Source organism: Triplophysa rosa, linkage group LG25 (assembly GCF_024868665.1).
Source record: "Triplophysa rosa linkage group LG25, Trosa_1v2, whole genome shotgun sequence".
Taxonomy (NCBI): Eukaryota; Metazoa; Chordata; class Actinopteri; order Cypriniformes; family Nemacheilidae; genus Triplophysa; species Triplophysa rosa.
The window spans coordinates 6,491,855-6,514,416 of record NC_079914.1 but is presented as its reverse complement, the minus strand read 5'-3'; the positions used below and the strand labels follow the sequence as shown (position 1 = coordinate 6,514,416).

The 22,562-nt window shown below is 38.8% G+C and overlaps 1 protein-coding gene across 1 annotated transcript in view; it reads right to left on the bottom strand.

Moving 5' to 3' along the window:
- add3a (adducin 3 (gamma) a) overlaps positions 1 to 22,562 on the bottom strand; it is an 81,342-nt gene that overhangs the window by 26,697 nt on the left and 32,083 nt on the right. The gene's annotated exons all lie outside the window — the stretch shown is intronic.

The following is a 22,562-nucleotide window of genomic DNA, read 5'->3' as shown; positions in this document are numbered from 1 at the left end:
TGATATGGTTTGTCTCACATACCGATAAGGACCTATCTGATAACCTACATACTTCCTGCAGTCAATGCGCTTGTGTGTGTCAGTGTGTGATATGAGTAACATCATTCCTGTCTAGTACACGAGTCTCAATGACTTGTGGAAGACGTTGCTCTGCCCGTTCTGTACACGAAAATAGGTGTAAACACACAGAGGTCAAAATCACAAATACACAAGAAGTGTTAAGTGTGTAGAAGTTGTGAAATCTTGTTACTGTTGTGGGTAAAGAGGTGTGTTCACCGCCTGTGGTTGACCAACAACTTGTGTAAACTAACTCCTGCAAGATTCTGTGTTGGCAAATAGTTAAATTGCAATCTCAGTTTGTAATCTCAGTTTTACTGACACCTAAAAACAATTCCTTCCTTAAAATGCTCTTTTCCTTCAACAACTTTTCTAAGAGCTCCATTTCCCAACCTTCAACCTAAAAGACACTAAAACAAATCAACATGGACAAACCCAAAGCATATCTAGAGACCAGAATATTTTGGAGACCACACACAGGTCAAAAAAGTTAACTTTTTTGACCTGTAAAAATTCACCTAGCAACAACCACTTAAAATTTTCTAGAATCATCCTAATGAACTTCATATGGCAAGTAGCGCTCAAAAAATGCTTAAAAATACTGGTGATTTAACGCTGTTTCATGCATTTGGACTTCTTTACAATATTAAACGTGCTGGCTTCTCATGCTTAACATGGTCAACTTGTCAAAAAACGAGTTGGACGTATGACGTAGCATTTCTGTGCTCGATACACTCCCCCAGCGTTCGTACAGGTTTCGGAAAGTTTTTTTCGAACAACTTTTAGTCCCCGTTTGGGCAATTCTCCCGGAAAAGCACGCCCACGTCAAGGCGAAAGAAATAGCCCGCCCACGCGTCAACCGACAAGCAACTCTACTCTTGCGATAGTGTGAGAAGTTGAAGTGTGTTTGTTTGTTCACAGCATTTCAGTGGATTTGCAGATCGTTTGAAACTGATAGATGGAGCGGTCCCAGCGCTACAAGATGCTGGACATGAATCGCATGCGGTAAGTGAAACTAAGGCATATGTCTGTGTTTTGTTGGTAATCAGTCAGCGTACGTGCATAATGTAAAAACAACACAAACTTATACTGATGGTATTGTGTGCTCGTGATTTAGTTCCTCCCCCCCCGCACACCCTCAGGAGATCGTCTGTTTTCGGATATAATTGTACAGCTGTATCTGTTTTTTTTTATAAATGTGATCAAACTAAAGACTCTTCGAAGATACGAAGTATGCAATACTACTGTATAGGTACTCAAGATTAATATGAGATTGGCAGAAACTGCGCATTCAACCGGACCTTTCATGGCACCATTTGGATACGATTAGCTCTTCCCCATCACTGATTAAAAGTGAATAGAAGCAATAACCTCATTCATTCAGACCAAAGCAAAATTCAATGGCAGAGAAAGACAGATTCCGACACACTATAAATAAATGCTTTCCATGAGACAGTGCTTGACAGAGCAGTGGGAGGACAATCAATGTGATCGACAGCCAGAAGACACAGAGGAGTTCCTGTGAACCACCAAAGCAGCGTGGAAAAAATGCATCTGGTGTCTGGCCTGAAATGAAGTTTAAATCTTTTATGGAGACTATGGCCTGATATTTCTCCCTTTCATTTTCTCTGCCTACTATAATAATTGCGCAATACCAATACAACAGGAGCAGTTGTGTACTTTTGTGCACCTATGTGAGACGTAGCGCGCCGTTACGCAAATAGGCACAATTCATTGTTTACTCCTTTTCTCTAATGGCACAGTGCAGAATGGCTCTTTCATTTTCTTGTGTATTTCCCACAGGCCTTTGAATTTGACTTTCATTGTTTGATGGTAAAACACCGGAGTTAAAGGGATAGTTGCCCCCAAAATGGAAATTTGCTCATCAGCTATTCACCCATCATGTTATTCAAAACATGTGTGACTTTCTTTCTTCTGCAGAACACAAAAGAAGATATGTTGAAGAATGTTGGTAACCAAACAAAACTGACCCTCATTGACATTGTTTGAACACAAAACCAGTAAGACATTTCTCAAAATATATTAGTTTGTGTTCCACAGAAGAAAGAAAGTCAGAGGTTTTGAACAACATGAGGGTGAAAACCATGACAGAATTTTATTTTAGTGAGAACTATCACTTACATATGCAAAACATTTGATTGCCAGAAATGCATTGTAAAAAAAATGCAACAAATACATAAAAGTGATCCACTGCTAGACACCAATTGTGAATTGCACAACTTGCAGTTCTGTGCAACATCCTATACTGTTGTTTGTACTTTGACTGGTCTGATGTCACACCTTGACAGAGATCACACCCCAATATCAAGCGACAACCATTGTTTGCACAGATAAAACAATAAAATATAACCCACTCTTGCTTTAGTTAAGGGGGATGCAGATTTTCACACAGTTGTTGTGAAAAGTGTTGTCACATCAAATCAGGCCATCATTTCTCATGTTTCATCAGAGCGCCGTTCGGCTTTGTAAAAGCCATCAGGGAGGGGCAGAATCATTGTGGCTACAGGCTAATATTTAACCAGGCCTGAGTTTTGAACAATGCAAGCAGTGTATACTGAACAACTCTATAACACACATTCAGCGACACACAAACTAAACCTGGACTTCAACTTGGAACAGAGATGAGCTCATTAAACTGGTGATCTTAAGCATTTCAGAGGAACATAAATACACAAACACACACTTGTGAACGGGGTCAAGGTTGTTGACTTAGGGATTGAGCCACCGAAATCCATTAAAAAACTTGTGTAGCGGTGAAGTTAGATGGGTGAGTGCAAACATTACAATCCACAGAAAATCGTAGGAGTTTATTGAATTACCTATCAATAAGGAAAGGGTCTGAAAATCATGTCATTTTCTTTGCCAGATAAAGGGAAAGTAACACGCAACCGGAGTGATGGATTCGAGGTTTGGGGGTTTGGCTTGAAGTGCATCGCTTTGACATTCGGCAAGGTCAAGTTTCCCACTGTCAACGAATGAGAACAGGTCAAGGGAAGACAAATGCTTGCTTGACACAGTGGGTTTGGCTTTTGTTGTTGTTGTTCTGAACTTTTCTTGAACTAACTTTCAGGTTAGGTTATGACTTTGAAGAGATTAACGGATTTAATGTCCATGCATGGCAGAAGGAAAGATTCATCCAATGACGTAAAGTTTTGTCCGTAGCTCACACAAAGCAAATAAAAGACTTCAGACTTTGAATATGAATCACAAGCCTTTACATTTTTTTGACCTCCTTTTTAACTTTTTGCCTTAATAAACAAATCTCGGTTTAAAACACAAAATTGAAGGTTACTTTGTGCTTGTATCTTTGTGTGGTTTGAATTTATTGAACAACTTATAATAATCATTATTATAAGCTTACTAGTGTGAATGGGGCTACATTGTAAAAAAATGTGTTAAAAACTGAAATTTTCTGGCAGACATTTGTTCATGTAAAAGTAAATGTTTTTCTTGTAAATTTCCAGTCTTTTTCCTGTAATTTGACTTTTTAAACCGTATTTCAAAAAGTATTTCAAAGAGTAAAATTCTGTAAAAATTACATTTAAATTTTTTTTTTAAATCATAGTCAAATGTATTGCGAAGTACTCTGATACTTTACATGTAAAGAATTTGCAATAAATAAACAGATAGATTTTTTTATAAGAAAAACAAAGAATATTAATAAAAGCCATGACTATAGAAAATCAATAAAATATCAAACCTATGAAATATTAGGACAGAAAGAAATGTTAACTAAGGAGATAGTTTTTAACATATTTTGTGTACTTCCTCAATAACTGATTTTAGTTTATTTTTAACCAACAAAAGTTACAGATTGAGCCTTTAGCAGTTTATTCCTGTTTTGATTCATTTTTTGTAGAAACTGATATATGGGACATATTGAATGGTATCTCACAAAGCTTCTCAAAGCTAACGGACATTGACTACAAACCATAAAACTCCAATTGCCATTTCATTGAGCCTTCATTGTCATCCTCAGTGTTTTGAGTTCAAATGAATCTGAACCCATTCTGTAAATGAATATTTACATGCTAAGACTGTGTATTCTCTTATATCAATATCTAATTCTTCTGTTTGTAACTCAAGTTCAGGGTTGATGCACCAGACAGTGCATGCCAAGACCTGTCTGTAACAATACAGTTCCCGAACAGCAGACCGACTTTATCGCCACCAACAAATTCCCCAAGTGAAGGAACCGGAAAATACGGATCAGCCAACCAGAAAATGCGCACAAAGCAGATAACCAGACCACTGTCATATGTTTTCATATTTCGGATTCCTAATAATGATAACACTTAATAGTTGCCATGGTAATGCTCAATTAGAAAGTCTAAAGAATGCGGAACCTGTACAAAACAATATCAGCCCAACCACAAGCAGATATCAACAAGTTTAACTATAGATAAAAGTGACGTTACCGTCACATTTTGGCAGACTCCGACCCGGTCAGGGTGTTAAAGGTAAAACTTCCTGGTAGGTGTACCAACTTCTCCGATAACAGCGGATGCAGCTTGACCAAGATCAGAAGTGGAGAATGACGGAGTTACATAAATGTTGTAGTTTTCATTCATGGGTGACCTCTCCATGACGGCTTGTTTGATTACCGGAAAACACTTTTACCTTGAACGTTTACATTTTTTAAAAACTAATTTCCGATTGACTGAATCTAATCTGTATCAGAGATTCTCTTCGACTGCAGGGCACATAAAAGACTTCAATGACAAACAGGATTTTACTTGCTCATTTGAAATGAGAGTTTAATGAACTGTAAACACACCCAGACACTTTATTTAAACTAAACTTAACTAAAAAAGAAATAGACTTTACCATATGAATACCATTATGTACATATCAATGCATGATATGGGGGGAAATGGTCTATAAAGTAACCAACATTATACCAACCAGCAAAGTAGAAATTAAAAACCAGCAGACTGAAACTGTATCCTATCCTTGAATAGCCCCGTCTAAAATCATACTGTACATTCTGATCTAGATACATTTAATTAGCTATTCTTGTCTCTATTAATTCTCAACGTGGCTCAAAGCCTTTTCAAAACCAAGTAATGCCAACACAAATTTCATAGTTTAAGCTTGCTAACTTGCTTGCTCATTCATGTTTCGGAATTATGTGATGGCCTATGACAAAGAGAGACAGGCTACCCTTTTGATCATTACAAAAGCTGCGAAAAGTCTATGTAATACAGAATAATAGAGATGGCAACCGTTCAGACATGCAGTGAAATCAGACTCCATATTTGCTACACGAAGTCAGCTAGTTGGCACCTGTACAATTTTGCCAGGTAATCACTTGAAAAGGGCCAACAGAAGATATTTTGAGAAATGTCTCGGTGGTTTTGTGTCCATACATTGGAAGTCAATGGGGGCCAATGTTGTTTGGTTATCAACATTCTGTAAAATATCTTCTTTTGTGTTCTGCACAAGAAAGAAAGCCAAACAGGTTTGGAATGGCATGAGGACGAGTAATGATGAAAAACTATGTGAACTATCCCTTTCAGGTGTGATGCTTACCCCCGCCACTATATGGAAACACAGATCTATAATAAAACCAAACATCAATAATCATACATATAACCGTCCCACTAAAACATCCTGATGACATTTCTGATGTTGTCAGAAAGCCTGCTCATAGAAAGCATTTACAAATACATAACTAAACGTAAGGACAAAATGTTACTTAGCAAACCAGAAAATAGTGGAATAGGAAACCGTGAATAGTCAACCTTTATCACATAATAATAACCATCTCACTGTCCCAATGGAGTCATTGCAACATTCCTGACCACTGGACGTGTAAATAAAAAGAATGAATATCTGATAGTCGAAGGGAACAAGAGGCTCATTCACATCAGCAGATACCATTGTTGCAATCTAACAAATTAAATTTCAGTCACATTATCACCATTGTGAGGCCGGTTATGAGAGTTCATGAAATGAGGACGAACCCCTGTACTTGGCATGAACTTCTGACTGATTATTTGTAACTTTTTGTCATTAGGAAAGCTCAACTGAATCAAAGCGTGCCTGAATAAAGGAAAGAGCGTCTGTTTCCTGGAAGGGTATTGCGTAGTCGGGAAAATTAAGCGCTATGTGTGAGTGTGTAAAAGAAAGGGAATGATGTATTACCCCACGAGCCAGAACACTTTCTCACAAGTTTTGTATGTCCACTCCTCCGCCCCATATATACACACACACTTGAAAACATCTGCTGTCCACTCGCTGCACTATCAGAGGTTTCCAAGGAAACAAACACAAACATTAGGGATGTTGCGGCCCCACCTCGTACCCTAAGAGAGCAATCAACCTGGCAAGTCTCCCCCTCCCCTTCCTTCAAAACTTCACATATGGTTCTTTTTACCGTCTTCAAGGGACTCGTTCGTATAGAAAACATCTCCAACGCACGATAACATAAACCATGTGTACAAAAGCCGTAGGAAGGAATGGAGAAAACGTGCATTTTCGTGGAAATATCTCGTCTTTATTCTTCATACGAGTACTCACATCGAGCTTCTCGACAGATTACGACGTGATTGTTAGCCACCTGCCACGAGGAACGAGGGATTTTTATGGCCGCCCCAAAGGCGAGAGCAAATACATGCTAGGTCTTGACCTTGACCTTTCACCCTATCAGCCACTAGATGAAAGAGTAATTTGTAGGATGAAGGGTTGCTGGTAGGAGTTACGAGCTTTCTTTCCTCTGGGTCTCTTTATGTTTTCAAAGTGTGCCGACTGAATGAAGGTATCAAGCAGGACTTTCTCCTACGCGGTCGGCTTGTTCTGCTTAGGAATTCCCCCCAACTGAAGGATAGAAACATCAGTTTTATTCAGGGGGGCTCATCTAAAGCCTAGAAAATCTGCTAAAAGGCTTGCTAAACTCTTTGAGCTTGGTTCTTTTAGAGCTTGCTTTAAACAATCACAAACCAGTTTTACATAAAGACCTTCTTGTTTTAGGTTGTAGGTATAGCAACATTACTGTACAACTTGGCTTCTTGTGTAACGTTAAAAAACTTATTTTTTCTCACTGTAGTCGACCTGTTTTCCAAAGGTTTTGACTTCTGGCAGGAGCAAAATGGTATTTTAAGAGGATCTCAATTAAGCCAAGATTAATGGGCCAATCCCACAATTAACAATCAACTAGGGCAGGAAATCCCAATTCAATATACAACATGTGAAACTCTACGCCTGGGAGTGAGAGCTGGATGATTTGGCATGAAAATCTAATTAAATTATAGCAGAAGCTGGGAAAAAGCTAACTAATTGAAAACTATCTGCTAAACCATTCAAGGCCAGAACTGGCCACTGTAAAGCTCTTCAATTGACTCAGGAAACTGTGGTTGAACAATGACGTTAACATTAATACATTAATTATCAATAAGCTTTTAACAAGCACTAAATGCTGCTCACAAGACAGTTCAGCTGGAGTCTAGTCCCGACTGATGCGGATATTTTCCTATTTCCCTGAGAGAGCTCTGGATGCCCCACTGGGCATCAATGGTAAACACCCATCAGCAGGGGATCGGAAAATTCCGGAGCCCCTGCGCAGAGAGCAGAAGGTCAACTCAGAGCTGAACTAGCAGTACAGGCCAAGACAGAGACCCGTAGACGTCCAGGGACCCAGCAGCGGGAGCCGTCACTTCCTCTGCCAAATCCATTTATGCAGCACCACCTCCTGCGGGAACTCCATTCAGCCAGCACGGCCGTTCAAACTCGGCTCTTTCCGTACACACAGAAGTGTTTGAGGAAGGCGTTTCGTCAATTCAAGGGAAACTGGACCTGGCACTGGATTTACTGTAAACCAGGGACATAAGAATGGATGGAGGGGGTGGTCTGAGCTGCTTAGCAAAGTAGAAAATCGAGTAGGAACAAAGACAATTCTGGTGCTTGTGCACTTGGCCACCATCTAAGCAGTGATGACTCACAATAGTTTGGGTGAGGTAGAGCAAGAGAGCTAAAGAGACAGAAAGCAAGAAGCTAAACTTCCTCACAGACAGAGATATCCTGCAGGGGCGCAGACGTCCAGCCAGAGACTTCAAAGTCCAACGGGACATCACACATACAAGATGTGAATCAGAACCAATAGTAAATTCTGAGCTTTCAAGCTGGAGACAAGTTATCTCCTGGTACTGAATTAGGACTCTACAACTCTTAAACAATTGCAACCAAGTCCGTCAACATTCAAGGTTTCTGGATTAGACTTTGTCAATTGACAAACAGGGTTCAGTCATTAAAGCATTATTCTGACATTACTAACCAACACCACATGCTAACTGCAGTCTACTGACCGTCGCTGAACGAGTCCCTAACCAACTTACTCTACATGTTGGATCCAACTGCAAAGTGTGTTCTTCAGTAAAATCCTTGACAGTAGCCCACCAATGCACACAAAGCTCCATCTTTCAAGCACAGCTGACACAGTCAGGGCCATTGAGGCGGTCCAAGGGGCACATCAGTCATACGAGTCGTCTTCCTCCTTGTGTGTTGATGTAAGACTAAAGGTCATCTGTCCCAGCTGTTTCCTTCTACACCCCATGGAGTGAAGTAATAATGAATGAGCGTAGAACTTTCTGGATGACGATACTGACTGCTCATAGAAACGTTGCGCTGCCACCAATACTACTGTAAACAAACACGTGATGCAAGACAGGAAAAGCATTTGTGGTAACAAAACGCCCATTTTGAACATTTTGGATTTACATCACAGTGTCAAAACTTTTTCTTTGAGTTCTTTGATATCGTACACTGTTGATAATGGTGAGCGGTTCCAGACAAGCTCTTAAACTGTTTCCTTTCTGTAAAGTTGAAATTTAACGCATCGCAAATCATCCATTTGGACTGTTATACAATCTCAAGTACCTGCATGAAGATATCATTGTATTAATCTGCTCATAAAAGGCGCTGGGTGTGGATCCCGCATGCCTAAGAGGTTAAAAGCCTGAAATATATGCTGAGGGAACATTTTTTGGAAGTTGAATCAACACTGTGCCAAATTACCCAGATCGCTTCAACAGGCCATTTCTGGCTCGGATCGACGGCACACCCACGCAACACAAGCATGTCACAAAATGTGGATGAGGAACTTTTGAAGAATACAGTGAAGTAGGAGAAAGGATAACAGTGGCTTCACGTGTTACAATTGACTTCTACTGTTTTTATAGAATTATAAATATAATTTATACACATACATTTATATTCAACCTAATTACAAATGAATTCAGACGAGCCCAATCCATATAATGTACAACAAAGACAACGTTTGAATGTTTACAATAATAAAAATCATTATTCAACCATTTTTTTATAATTTTTACCCTTAAAGAGAAAGGGTTTGTCAGAATTTCCTATCCTCTTCTGGATAAACCGTTCTTCCCAAAGTATAGGTAAGTAAATCCAAAGTTCACAAGTTTTTTAGTTCATCTCCTTTTATTCGCGTCTTTCTCTCACACAATGTGTAACTGTTTAATCACACTTGCACACCCACCCTAAACCAGATGAAAATGGCCTAAATGCTTTTGCCACAAAGAAACACTGAGATCATACAGAATTTGATAGAGTGAGACTGAGCAGATGAAAACAGACTGGAGAAGTGTGAGAGGAAAAAAGACAGGATTCTTCAAAGGTTAGACAGCGTGGGTCCAAATTGACCGGTCAGCATTAAAACCAATGAAACGCTTCCAGACGTCTCATTTCTCCGCAGTGTCCAGTGCAGTGCGGAGAATCTTGCTGTGATCTGTTTCTCTTTTATATCTTTCTGTTTAAAACATCATCTCTCTCTCTGTCCTGGGCAGCGGGTGGATTGTGTGAGCTCATATTTCTATGGTTTTTTTTTGAGCCCTGAAATGGATTTACAGTACGACAAAACTGAACGCATTAAAAAAGTATTCTCAATTCTTTTATTCTAATTTTCTCTTCCCGGTCCTCTTTGTACTGCTCACTACACAATAAATGTTGGGCCGGGACATCCCATAATAACGCTTCTCCATCTCAACCCCTTTCTCTCTGCTACCATCACTCCATCCATCTAGTAATAATTCCTCTCTTCTTCCGCCTCACTGACTCCAAGCAGTCATCTGTCTATGCTCTTTGGAGTTGAGAGGGCGGATGAGTTCAAACCCCCTCAGCAAGCCCCCCTCTCTCTCACTTTCTCTCTCGCTCTCCAGCGAGGGACAGTGCAATACTCCCTGCCCCACCCACATATGGAAAAATAAATAAGTGTCCACATGTAGCCATGGAATGTTAATGGCTTCCATAACTCTGTTCTCCACATGCCAAAAGTCCATAACACAGATCCGATGTCTTAAACCATCGCATTGAACACTGAAGTGACTGTCTTAAGAATTCTCAACCTAAGTTGACAAGACGTCCAAGTAGACCTTAGATTAAGGTTCTCAAATCGAAATGTAAAGAGTTAATCCTTCAGCACCAAACAAAATAACAACTTGTTTGAGTGAGCAACAAATGGCATAAGCTTGGCTCAACCAATAGGATAAGCTTGGGGGCGGGGCAACCTGTTTCCCCAAATAATGAATGACAGAAACTATTTTTGCAATTCTGAATTATACACTTCAACTTTCAAGTAAAGTTCCAGTTTAAAAGCTACACGGTTCTTGTTCATTTTAAGTGTTTAGCCTAAATGGCTAGTGTTTAGCCTAATGTGACATCAATATGAAAAGTCTTGTAAACTTCTTCTGAACAGCCATCAGAATGATTATTTGCTTGTCCGAGGCCTGGAGCGCAACCAAGCCACACTACTGTTCTTTGTAAGGGCAAAATCTCTCAGAAGTCCTTAATACACAAGACTATTTTCTCACATCAGTGTCCATCAGATAGCTTCTTTAAAGAGGCCTGGTCTGAAGACAATTTCCATAAGATGCTGCTGGAGGCACTCAGAATATGGGTGGTCCAGCAGACTCAATATTGAGGCTTAGACTTTGGTTCTCTCTTTCATGATTTCCACAATCAGAATACATGACTCAAGAGCACTTCATGAGGCTGAAGTGCAATAGACAGAGATTCCTTCTAGGCCTTGCAAGAGTACTCATTTTTACTAGGCAATTAGTTGTTCTCAAAAATCATAATCCTGAGTATTTTGGCCAATACTGAGATCACGATTATTTAACACAACCTTTGAAACAACATAAAAATACATAAAAATCTTGTCTTTTTTACTTGAATTCAACTGAAAAACAAATAAACAAATGTGAAAAATCTGCAAAAATGAAATGCCGCACAATAATCGTTGGAAGCTAAAATTGCAGATTACGATCAATCACGATTAATTGCACAGCTGTTATTAGTTGTGAAAAAAGGTAGTCAAGTTGTCCAGAAAAGTATTCGCCTGGTCGGGTGGTCAGAGCTTGTGTAAATAACCCACACCATACTGCGAGTATACACAACAACTCACGGCTAATTGACGCACATCCTTAAAACTGACTAGATTAATCGAATAGTCAGTGGTCAAGGTAGAGCATGCATATCAAGTATATTTACCTTTATGCATTTGGCAAATTCTTTTTTTCATTTAAGGTATCATTGTGTTTGTTCCCTGGGAATCAAACTCACAACATTTGGACTGCTAACGCAATGCTCTATCAAGTTCAACTGAGCTACAGAAACCCCAACCATGTGCCAAGCATGAACATAACATATGTTAAATATGCAAGTTTTGACACTGTAATGTGGTCCCATCATGATGAGGTAAAAGCCGACAGATTCTGTCTGTCTAGCTACAGATTGTTTTCTCTGATGCTCCACAGAGTAACGCCCAAACTCACACTGGGTAAATGTTTAGTTTTCCAAAACTCTGTGCGGTTTTCCTCTCTTTTCAGTTCCAGCTGTAGAGGAAATGACAATGCTCGAACAAACAACAGCCTGCACAATTCATAACATCTAAATCTCTGTTCCCGTGTGTCTCTGCAGCTGGTGTGTCTTGAATTCTGGGTGCCGCCTCAACTTTGAAAAGGGTCTTGACCCTGAAAATGCATAATGTAACTTTGTAATGAAATAAAATATTGAGTAACAGACGCCCAAGAGGCGGTTGAATGTTCACCTAAATTCCTGGAGTTAGACTAAGATTATTCCTAGGACTAAGGATTAAATTGGAGTAAAAGTCCAGACACGCAGGATGGGGTTTAGAAGAGTCAATCAAGTTGATAATGTTGTTTTAGCAATTTGTTTAATGCATCTGAAAGATTAACAAAATACCAACATTGTAGACGTTCAGACCTGTTCCAGCCCAAAACGCCCATGGTTGGGTAATAACAACACACCATAGGTTTATTTATAACCCAATGGTTGGTTTTGTCCATAGTTTACCCAACCATTTAAAATAAATGCAAAAATGTAACCATGGGTTGAAAACAACCCTTCAATTTAAATGAAGTTGGAATGAAGAATAAAATGTAGTAAAATGAAATGAAGTTAAGTGGAATCAAGTTAAAAGAAAATTAGCAAAGATAATAATATTAACATGATGCGCCACTGCCGTAACAATGAATGGCGAGGTATGCAACTGTCAATATGGCCGCTCTAGCGAAGGAAGTCCCACCTTCCAGTAAAATGAGCCAATCGTCAATCAATAAAGACTAACTATTCTCTGGGGCGGGGCTCTCGTGAGGTACTTGCCAGTCTGTGCACAGGCGCAGTCGATAAGGCGACCTCGAAAAAGGTGATTTTTAGCACAATTTAAGGTGAGCAAAGAAAAGTTATGTCATGTTTAATTATTGATCGGAAATATGCTGTTTAATTGTGATAATTATATATGATATAATAATGATTAATGAATAATACTATTAATATTATTTTTATATTTATGTTATAGTATGTATATTTTAATATTAATAACAATAATTTACTAGTAATAATAATAATAATTTATAGTTTAATAGTAATTTTCATAATATAATGTTAATTTATTAGTACTATTAAAGTTTTATTGTATTACCAATACGGTATAAAAATGCGTCAGTGTGTGTGTGTGTGTTATGAAATACATTTTAGATCTAAAAAAATCTTCACCGTGCATCAAAAAATCTTGACCTTGCATCATTGAAAGGAAATGCTTTCCTAGTAAAACCAGTACATCCCTTCGTTCATTTAAAAAGTACGGTGGTTTTTTTTTCATTTCTTGAAAAGCTGCAAATTTGGACATCTGAGGTTTCAGAAGGACAGCGACGATATTCAATATTACATTTAATCAGATATGTCAGCACAATACCTGGAAAAAGACAGAGCGACCGATGCTTTGGGCGAGCATGTGTCCATCAGTTGGTCTCTCACACGCCACTAAAATTCCTCCATTCAAGCCCTCAGGGTTTCATTTCCTCTCAGATTTGCTATGGGACACAGAATGGCAGCCTCTGATCAAGTGCTGTCAGTGAAATGCTGACAGGTCCAGAGAAGCCGTCTTTAAAGTGAGCACTACATCTGGTCCACCACATGCCAAAGGATGGAGATTGTCAATTTGAGTTTAAAAACATCCTGATCTTGCCCAGATTTCTGTTTCCATATCAAAGCCCATTTCCAGACCACATAAGACCACCTCACCAATAGGGCTGCATAACGATTAATCGCGACTAATCGTTTGCAGAATAAAAGTTTTTGTTTACATAATATATGTTGGTGTACTGTGTGTGATAATTATGTATTTATAAATAAACACACATGGGTGTATGATTTTAAGAAAAAATATATTTAATATTTATATATAATATAAATTATATATATAAATATAAAACATATCAAACGTTACATATTTCTTAATTATATACAGTACATGCATGTACGTGTATTTATATATACATAATTATCATACGCAGTACACCAACATATATTATGTAAACAAAAACGTTTATTCTGCAAACGATTAGTCGCGATTAATCGTTATGCAGCCCTACCACCAATTTTCATGTTTGCTGGGATTGCTGTGGTGTAGTGATGGCATGGGTTGGTAAATACAAGATTGTTGGTTTGATCCCCATAAAAGTAAACCATGACTATATTTCAGGCCTTTCAAAGCCATACAAAAGCTTTTGTTTGAAATCAAATTGAAATGTAAATGGTTCTCTACTGAATATTGTTCCCTTCATTGTAGATCTAAAAAATATGTTTTAAGTTTACAGGAATATGAGGTGTGCAGAAAAACACCATTTGATGTCATGATGCCTAATATCACTGCTGGTAACAGATCAAAAATGACTTAAATTTCAGTTGGTTTGTCACATACACCTACGACACCAACTATCTTGGGGCAAAACTGAGATGATATTTATTACATTTAAGGCAAATTATTGCTGAAAAATCACTTTACCATAAAAAGATACATTCTAAACCCATTAATATGACACTTGAAGGGATAGTTAACCCAAAAATAAAAAAAATTTGATCATTTATTCACCCTCATGTCATTACAAACCTGTATGACTTTTTCTGCAAAATACATTTTTTGAAGAATGTTGACCCCCGTTGACTTCCATTGTATGGACACAAACCCAATAAGACATTTCTCAAAATATCTTCTTTTGTGCTCCACAGAAGAAAGAAAGTTATGCAGGTTTGGAATGATGTGAGGGTAAGTAAATCATGACATCTTTTTTATTTTCGAGTGAACTATCTCTTTAAGCCTTTTATTACAAACACTCATGCCAACACCCCAAAACTCTGCACACTGAAATTCAAAATAAAAAAATAGACCATTTTCTTGTCAAATCATATTGTCGACGTCCTTCCAAAACCTTGGATGTCTAAATTCACTTTTTTTCAGGAAATGGAAAAAACACTGCACTTTTGTGATGATTAAATACTGTGCTGTCAAGCACTTCTTAATACTTGGTTAGATATTTGCAAAACCCACTGACAAACATAAAGGGTGACTAATAATGATTTATGACAAAACAAAATCAAAAGGACAGCAGCGATATGCTTTTTTCATGAGAGAGGGACGGGTGGGCGAGCCCCGGCCCCTGTGACTGCACTGAGAATAAAGAGACAGGAAATGTCAGGCCATGAGGCCACACATACGGCATGTGAACCATTGCCACAGGGGGACAGAGCGAGAGAGAGAGAATTGTAAGAGTTAAAGAGAGGGTAAAGTCAGGACTAAGAAGCCGAGAAAAGAGAGAGAGAGAGAAAGAGAGAGAGAGAGAGAGAGAGCAAATGGGTGGAAACAGTGGAGAGATGAAGTAATGTCAAAGCTGGAGCTGGTCGGGGTCTTCGGGGAGGGAAATGGAATATCCATTGTTATCAAGAAACCTACAAGGCCAAAACACATGAAGCAATATTCCCTGTCTCAAAACAAGCCACCACCCGCCTGTCTTTCTCCCTCTCAGCATTATTCTCCAATTTCAAAGCACAAATTTACCATTTTAATTAGCTAAAAATAACAATAACAATGCATTTGAATTTCTCAAGGCACACAGATATTATCAAGAATTTGTGCGCTTTATTAGACGGCGGTCATAGAAGCAGTCGCACTGCAGGACTGTGATTCAAAATATCGAGACAAAAGACATCTTTATCAATCGACAACAACTACATAGAAGATACTTTTTCACAAACTAAAACCACGACAGTCCTCCAAACAAGCACCAAGTACAAGCCCGCGTTCTTTTCGGATGAAACCTTTTCCTGCCAAATCAGGTTCTGCCACACTAAATCAGCCAGGAGTACATCCATTGACGAAAAACAACTTCAGCGTGTTCATAAACTCTCTCTTTGCTGAAAACCAATGGTTTTCTTTAAATTGTTGCAAGAATGTCACATCTACATCACCAGAGAATAATCCTGTGAGTCTGAGGCTGTTCCCGAGGCCAGTTTGTGAGACCCAACCCAAATTCATTTGCTTCAGTTTAACATGGACTGACTTAATCTGTCTGTATTAGTCTGTACACTCTGGGGAATAAAGACAGCCACCTGCAAATATATAGAGACATAATAATACGATTTGACAGATTTTTATGCTATAGTGAGTCGTGACAATGAAAACAAACTAAAACTAATACTGTATATTACACAAAATATCTTGGGGTAGAATTAAAGCGATATTTATGACATTAAAGGCAGCATTGAAATATAACTGGTAATATTACAGAGATTTTTTTAGAAAACATCTGATTTACAGCTCTAATGTGCCAGTTTGTGTTTCAAAGACACATCCGAGTTTAAAGAACAGTAATACAATAATTTACAGCAAGTGTTAAAACCACAGGCAACTGGATACTGTCTTACTATTGGACAAAGTGCAGAGACATAGCTTTTACATCTCTTGGGATAGCTTTCAGGCATTTTAGTAGGGAAAGCGCCAGTCACTCCAGCATACTGACTCTTACATGACGCCTGTGCACATAATTGAGCAGCTCTGGGGATTCTGGGATATGTGGGCGGGGCTTGTAAAGCTGACTGATGCCATCTTTTGACACTGATAAAAGAATGATTTACTGTTAACCCGAGGATATGAGAGCAGGCTTTCCAAAGCTCGATACAGCAGCCCGGTAACAGCTCACCCACTTCATTTTGTCATTTTTTTCAGCACCAACATTGGAAATAGATTTAAAATCTAAAGCGTCAGAGAAGATGCTAAACCTAACCGAACAAGCAAACAATAGTTAAAAACGAATTAAATCAATTACATCAGTGTTAATTTGATTTACACGGAAAAACAATGAAGGTTTCCTTTAAAGGAATAGTCACCCAGAAATAAAAATTCTCTCATAATTTACTCACCCTCATGCTGTCCCAAGATGTATGTGACTTCCTTACTTCAGTTGAACACAAACATATAATTTTGTATTAAAATACTGTAATGTTATATTATTATACTTCACGTTAATTGGTGAAGCTCCAAAAAGCAAATGCACATATTATTAAAGTAATCCAAATTACCCCCCCAGAGGGTTAGTAAATGTCTTCTGACGTTTGTGAGAGAAAACAATTAACGTTTTGAGTTTATTCAGTAAATTGGAATACAAACAAACTTGAGTGCTAAAAGTTCAAATCTCAATCGAATCAAATCTTCAAATCTGAAAGATGATAACATTTTAAAATAACATTTCTAGTTTGTGTTCAACTTAATGAAGGAAATGATATACATCTGGGAAGGCGAGGGTGAGTAAATTTGGAAAGAATTTTCATTTCTGAGTTAGGGGTTATAGTTAAATATTAAACTATGTGTACTATTTACAGATCTTTCTACAAAATTCAAACATTATCTTTTCTGCTCTCAAACACAAACAGGACATGAAGGTTTATAAAAACGGCACCAACAATCATGTGAACCGGTGTGGTTTTCGCGGCATTTCATCTATGAACGAGAAGCATTCATCTGTAAACTCCATAAGTAATGGGCCAAAGGGCCTGAGAGAAACCCGCTTTTATGCCCACTTAAGATCATGTTCGCAAACAAAAGTGTATGAAACACAAACAAGTCATTGACGGGTCACTCAACTGCATCTCCATATGTTGCCCTGCAGGCGGAGAGCAAAGAGGGTTTGTGGAGACAAGACACACGAGTCAAGTGTCAATATTTGTTGACAACAAACACGCTATATAAGTTTATTTGCACGTACACAGCTTCTTCACCCATTTGCACTCCCAAAAATGTCAGCCCTTAGGCCAAGCAAGTCTTTTTGCTATTAACCAAAGTCTATGGTCAACAGTCTGAGCTTTGACCTGCACAAGGATCAGTCTGTCAAGGTTTGTCCAAGCGGTCTTCTCAAACACACAGGAAGAGGCCCAGAGTCAAGTCCATCTGACTTTGATTCAGAGCTGGAACCTGGCCCAGGATTGGCCCTGCTTTGTCCGCTAATGAATTATTTATTTACCCGGCCACAAGATGACAGCTTAGAGAATTCTGTTTGAATTCAACTATAATATACAAACAGCTCGCCGTGTTCCATTCATAACCACAGCCTGGGTTTGGGATATCACACGCTAATTTTGGGTGTCTAGCTTCTTGAACAAATCCATTTTTTATTCTAGAGAAATCCATGAAGAAATCAGGATAGCAAGGCAACTCCGCATTGCAGCTCTGCTGAGACACACATGAGGGGAGGGGTGTCTCTGATTAAAATTCTCTCAGCACATTGAAGAAGGCCGTCGCAATAAAAGCCGTGCCGGCTGGCTTTTGTTCAAGTTTTGTTCTCCGGCTTTCTGCCTTCTTTTGGTCTTCTGGCACTCCTCCTGCAACCCAAGGGAGGTTCAAGGGGGGGGCCCGAAATGAGGGAAAGAGAGAAAGAGTTCGCCCCCTCTCCTACTTCATTCCTTTTTCTTTTCTTGTCCTCTCACTCGCTCTTCAGATGTGGTATTCATTGGTTTCTGAAGGTTTACCCGGTTCGAACAATGTGCAGCATCGGACCGCAACAAAGCCGAAGCTTTTCAAAGGCTCCTGCAAACTAGCACAACCTTTGGTGCTGAAAGTGTTAAGTGGAAACAAGGTTTCGCTTTGTAGATTTAGAGATGAAAACCAGCTCGGACAGCGATCAACCTAGGTTGGTGCCTGGAAATTGATAGAAAGGGTGTAAATTAACAAGCGCTGCGGTTCACCGTAACAGCTCAGATTTGCATTCCTCATAAATTCACCTCCATTAAATCCAAACTCAACACGTCTATCTCATGGGGTTCACACGCCGGGGCTGCTTAGCACCTCACATGTGAAAGCTAAAGCTAGAAGGGCAACACTTAGCCATGAACTTTACGACTTCTGCGTCACCGGCAAGGTTTTCGAGCACTGAGAGGTTTACCAGGATGGTTTTTATGCAACACATTTGAAAGAATGTTTCCGTAACAAAAAATGGGGCTCCTATCTAGTTATATCATCTTAATGGGTCTTTAGTATTGTCGAATGATTGCCTGATGGTCCATTTGTTAACTAAAAGGCACAAAAGCATCCAGTGAGAGTGACACTGAATTACCATCTCAATAACTCGTCTTAAGGAGTCTATTGAAGTTCCATGGAACAAGTAATTGTTAAATGGATGTTTGGTTCGTCTAAAAAGTAAAGCCAAACTGAGGTTGGTAAAAGTAAATAGAAATGATTTTACTTTAGTAAATATAATTATGACAGAAGAAGGACAAAAAAAACAATGTGGACTTAAAAAGAGTAGACAGCATACTAAAATGAATGAAAACAATGCTGTGAGGAATAGAAGTTCAATCTGTTTAATGGATACCATGGTGTTGATCGTTCAGCAGATAGATTCGCTCAAAAAAACTGACAAAGACCTTTAAAAAGAGGTCTTTTAGCATTGTTAAAAGCTGACTGAAAATTTCATGAAAAATTTTCATTTCAAAACTTTGTCAATTTTTTTTTAGCATAATTAATAATCACGATTATTCTCTCAGTTTTTAACTTTTTTCAATACACTTCAGCATACTTATCACATTTTATGTTATAATCTGCCGCTATTCAACTTCTGTGACACTGTATTTCAAAGCCAGCTATCATCTTTACACTCCACCCCACAAATGAACAATTTCTCACTATTTCTTTGTGCTTACTAACACATTAACATTGCAACAATTACGTTTAATTAAACAAGGTAGGCAGAAATCGTTATTGCAAGTAAAATACGATTAATCATGCAGCACTATTTTCAACCAAAATATACAGTTTTAAAATGTACGACGTCCATAAAAATGCCCCAAACATTTTTGATGACTCATCAAGCACTACACAGATGTTTGTCCAATCAAATGCCCTCTAAAGAGAATGTCCCTCCCCCAATACCACCTGCCTTTGAGTAACATGTAGCAAATTGTTGTTTATAGCCACTATGAAACTAAAACCATTTAAAAAAAAACTTTTTTAAAAACTTTGTACAGCATTTCTTATATTTAAAGGCGCAGTTTTTGATTAACAGCGGCCACTAGCGTTGTATTATAGATTTGCCACAAATCGCTCAGTCCAAACACGACGGTGGCCACCACAGTACAAAAAGATGTCGTTCTCATGTTGACGCAGGGAAGAGATTTTGCGGGCATTAGAAAGACTGTAGAAAGAGCTATGACTTATGTATTACATAAAATAAAAGGTTTGTGGATTTTAAGTTTAAAAAGAAGGATAAAAGTCAGGCAGGAGCTGGACCTGTGTTAATATTATAAAGACTTTACAGCAGAGACAGGTTAGGACCCGCGCGCGGTACTGAGGCTTTTAGCAGAGATACTCATACATATCTATGGAGATACTTTCCAGCAGAGAGACGCTGGAGAGAAAGATCATCTTAAAATCACCCCCGAGGAGGTTGCTTTGATTCGGATCAGTATGTGAGTAACATACTAACATACCAAGATATGTTGTTGTTGTTGTAATATTAGCTGTGTGACGGAGCAGTTTTGAGCGTCATTGTTTATCTGGAACCGCTTTAATATTGTACTCGTCCAGATACTGGAGAGAGAGAGAGAGAGAGCGCGTTGGAGCTGAAACTGGAGAGAGAGAGAGAGAGAGCGCGTTTTATTCTTTTACTCAATGATGAATAAACTTTCACTTAATCCGCGAGTCACATGCGTTCCGCACCGGTTCTGCAAGATCCGTGATCCATTTCACCACGATACCGCAGCGGAGAGGAAACGTGCATGTAGAGTTGTTTGTCCGTTTAGGGCTGCTGTACAAAACATGGCGGCGAATTCAATGTATGTAGGGCCGCTCTGTATGTAGATATAAATAGCTTATTCTAAGGTATTACAAACATAACGGTTCATTACATAAGGTCTTTATACACCTCTGAAGAAATAGTTTTGTATATTATATTGCATTTCCGTCAATAGATCCTCCTAAAAACCCAGTATTGTTCCTTTAAGTTGCTTTGAATAAACATGTCTGCTAAATATACTGTAAATCTCACCCAAACTTCTGTCTTAAAAGGATCCATATACTGGGCAAATCATTCACACAGAGTTCTCTTCTACCCGACCTGTGGTTCCTGATGTATTTTTAATTGTCGAGTAAACGACAGAGCTCAGCTAGGGAGTGCTGACTAAAGGAGACAATAAGAACCGGCAGTTACGGGAGAAGATATGACCACAGACAGCCCAAATGAAAGCCCTCAGCAGGGCCTCTGTAAGCACTGGTCTCTCAGGGACCTCAAAAATCAATACATAACCAATTACTCATGTAGGAGGAAAAGCCTCATGTGGTCCAAAAGCTGACAAAGGACAGCACCCAGCTGCAAGCCACAATCTGCTAATGTCGAGAAAAGTCAAGAAAAACTCAAGATTCAGAGTATTCCAGAAATTAAATTAAGAAGCGTCAGAATCGAAGTCACAGAAGGCAAGTTCTGGAAATTTCAGAAATGAAACCAAAAAGGAGAGACGTTAGACTGGTTACAATTGCAAATTTCTCTGGATTCGAACATTGTTGGACACAGTTGGGATAAATGCATAAGTGCACAAGTGAACAAATGTAATATAATGTAATGAAATATATAATATAATATAATGTAGTGTTATAAATATATAACACTAATGGTAGTGATTTTTAATGCAAAAATCATGCTGCGGCTTTAATGTACAGTACAAATGCACTGTGTGGAGCCACAGACGCCCATGAGTTCTCAAGCCAATATCCTGGAATGTCAGACACATGGATGTGGGCTTTTTTGACATGGAGCAGAGTACATTATCAGGCCCCAGCCTTATCTAGACACAAGTATATCATAAAGACAAGCAAAATCAAGGAAAAGCTGTCAGGCCCCAACCTGAAGTTTGTAGGCACTTGCTAGATATGGGAAAACATTACAGTAACAATTCAGAACATGTGTTTCCCTGATGTACAGGGCCCGGTTGCAAGAAACCCCTTAGGGTAAGAAAACCCTTAATTCCCATTTTAACAGTATTGTTACTAAGGGGTTACTTACCCTAAGAGGTTTCGTGCAACTGGGCCCTGGTCTGTAGATTGTACGACTATCCTCAACTCCTTAACTCAAACCATTCTGACGTTGTTTCACAAAGGTCAACATCCAGATGTGTGGGTGAAAAATTAGCCAGCTATAAGCGACGCAGATGAGTAAAATTAAAATAATTCTGCAGGGGTGAATAAAATCTGTTTCCATGAGTTATTACCAGTCTTCAAATCCTCCCCATGGGGATGAATAATCTATGAAAAACAATTAGCTGTGAGGTAATGGCATGCTTTATGTCTATTGAAACGTCAATTGCTAAACTAATGATAAACATGTAACCACTAAAGTACAGTAAAAGAGTGCATGAGGACCATTTAGAAAATGACAGTAAATTTGTGACCTACACTGTAAAAAAATCCTGTAAACTGGGGCGGCAGAAAAATACCGTAAATTAACATTTTTACGTAAAATTATAGTGCTGGGCGATATACTGGTTCATACCGAATACCGGTGTGTATTTTTGTTATGATATGAATTTTTAATATACCGCATACCACTGTTTCAGCGGGGCCCCTTTTCACTGTTGCACTGTGACCGGTCATTCACACAGAATGCATCTTTCTATGCTGCAGCACT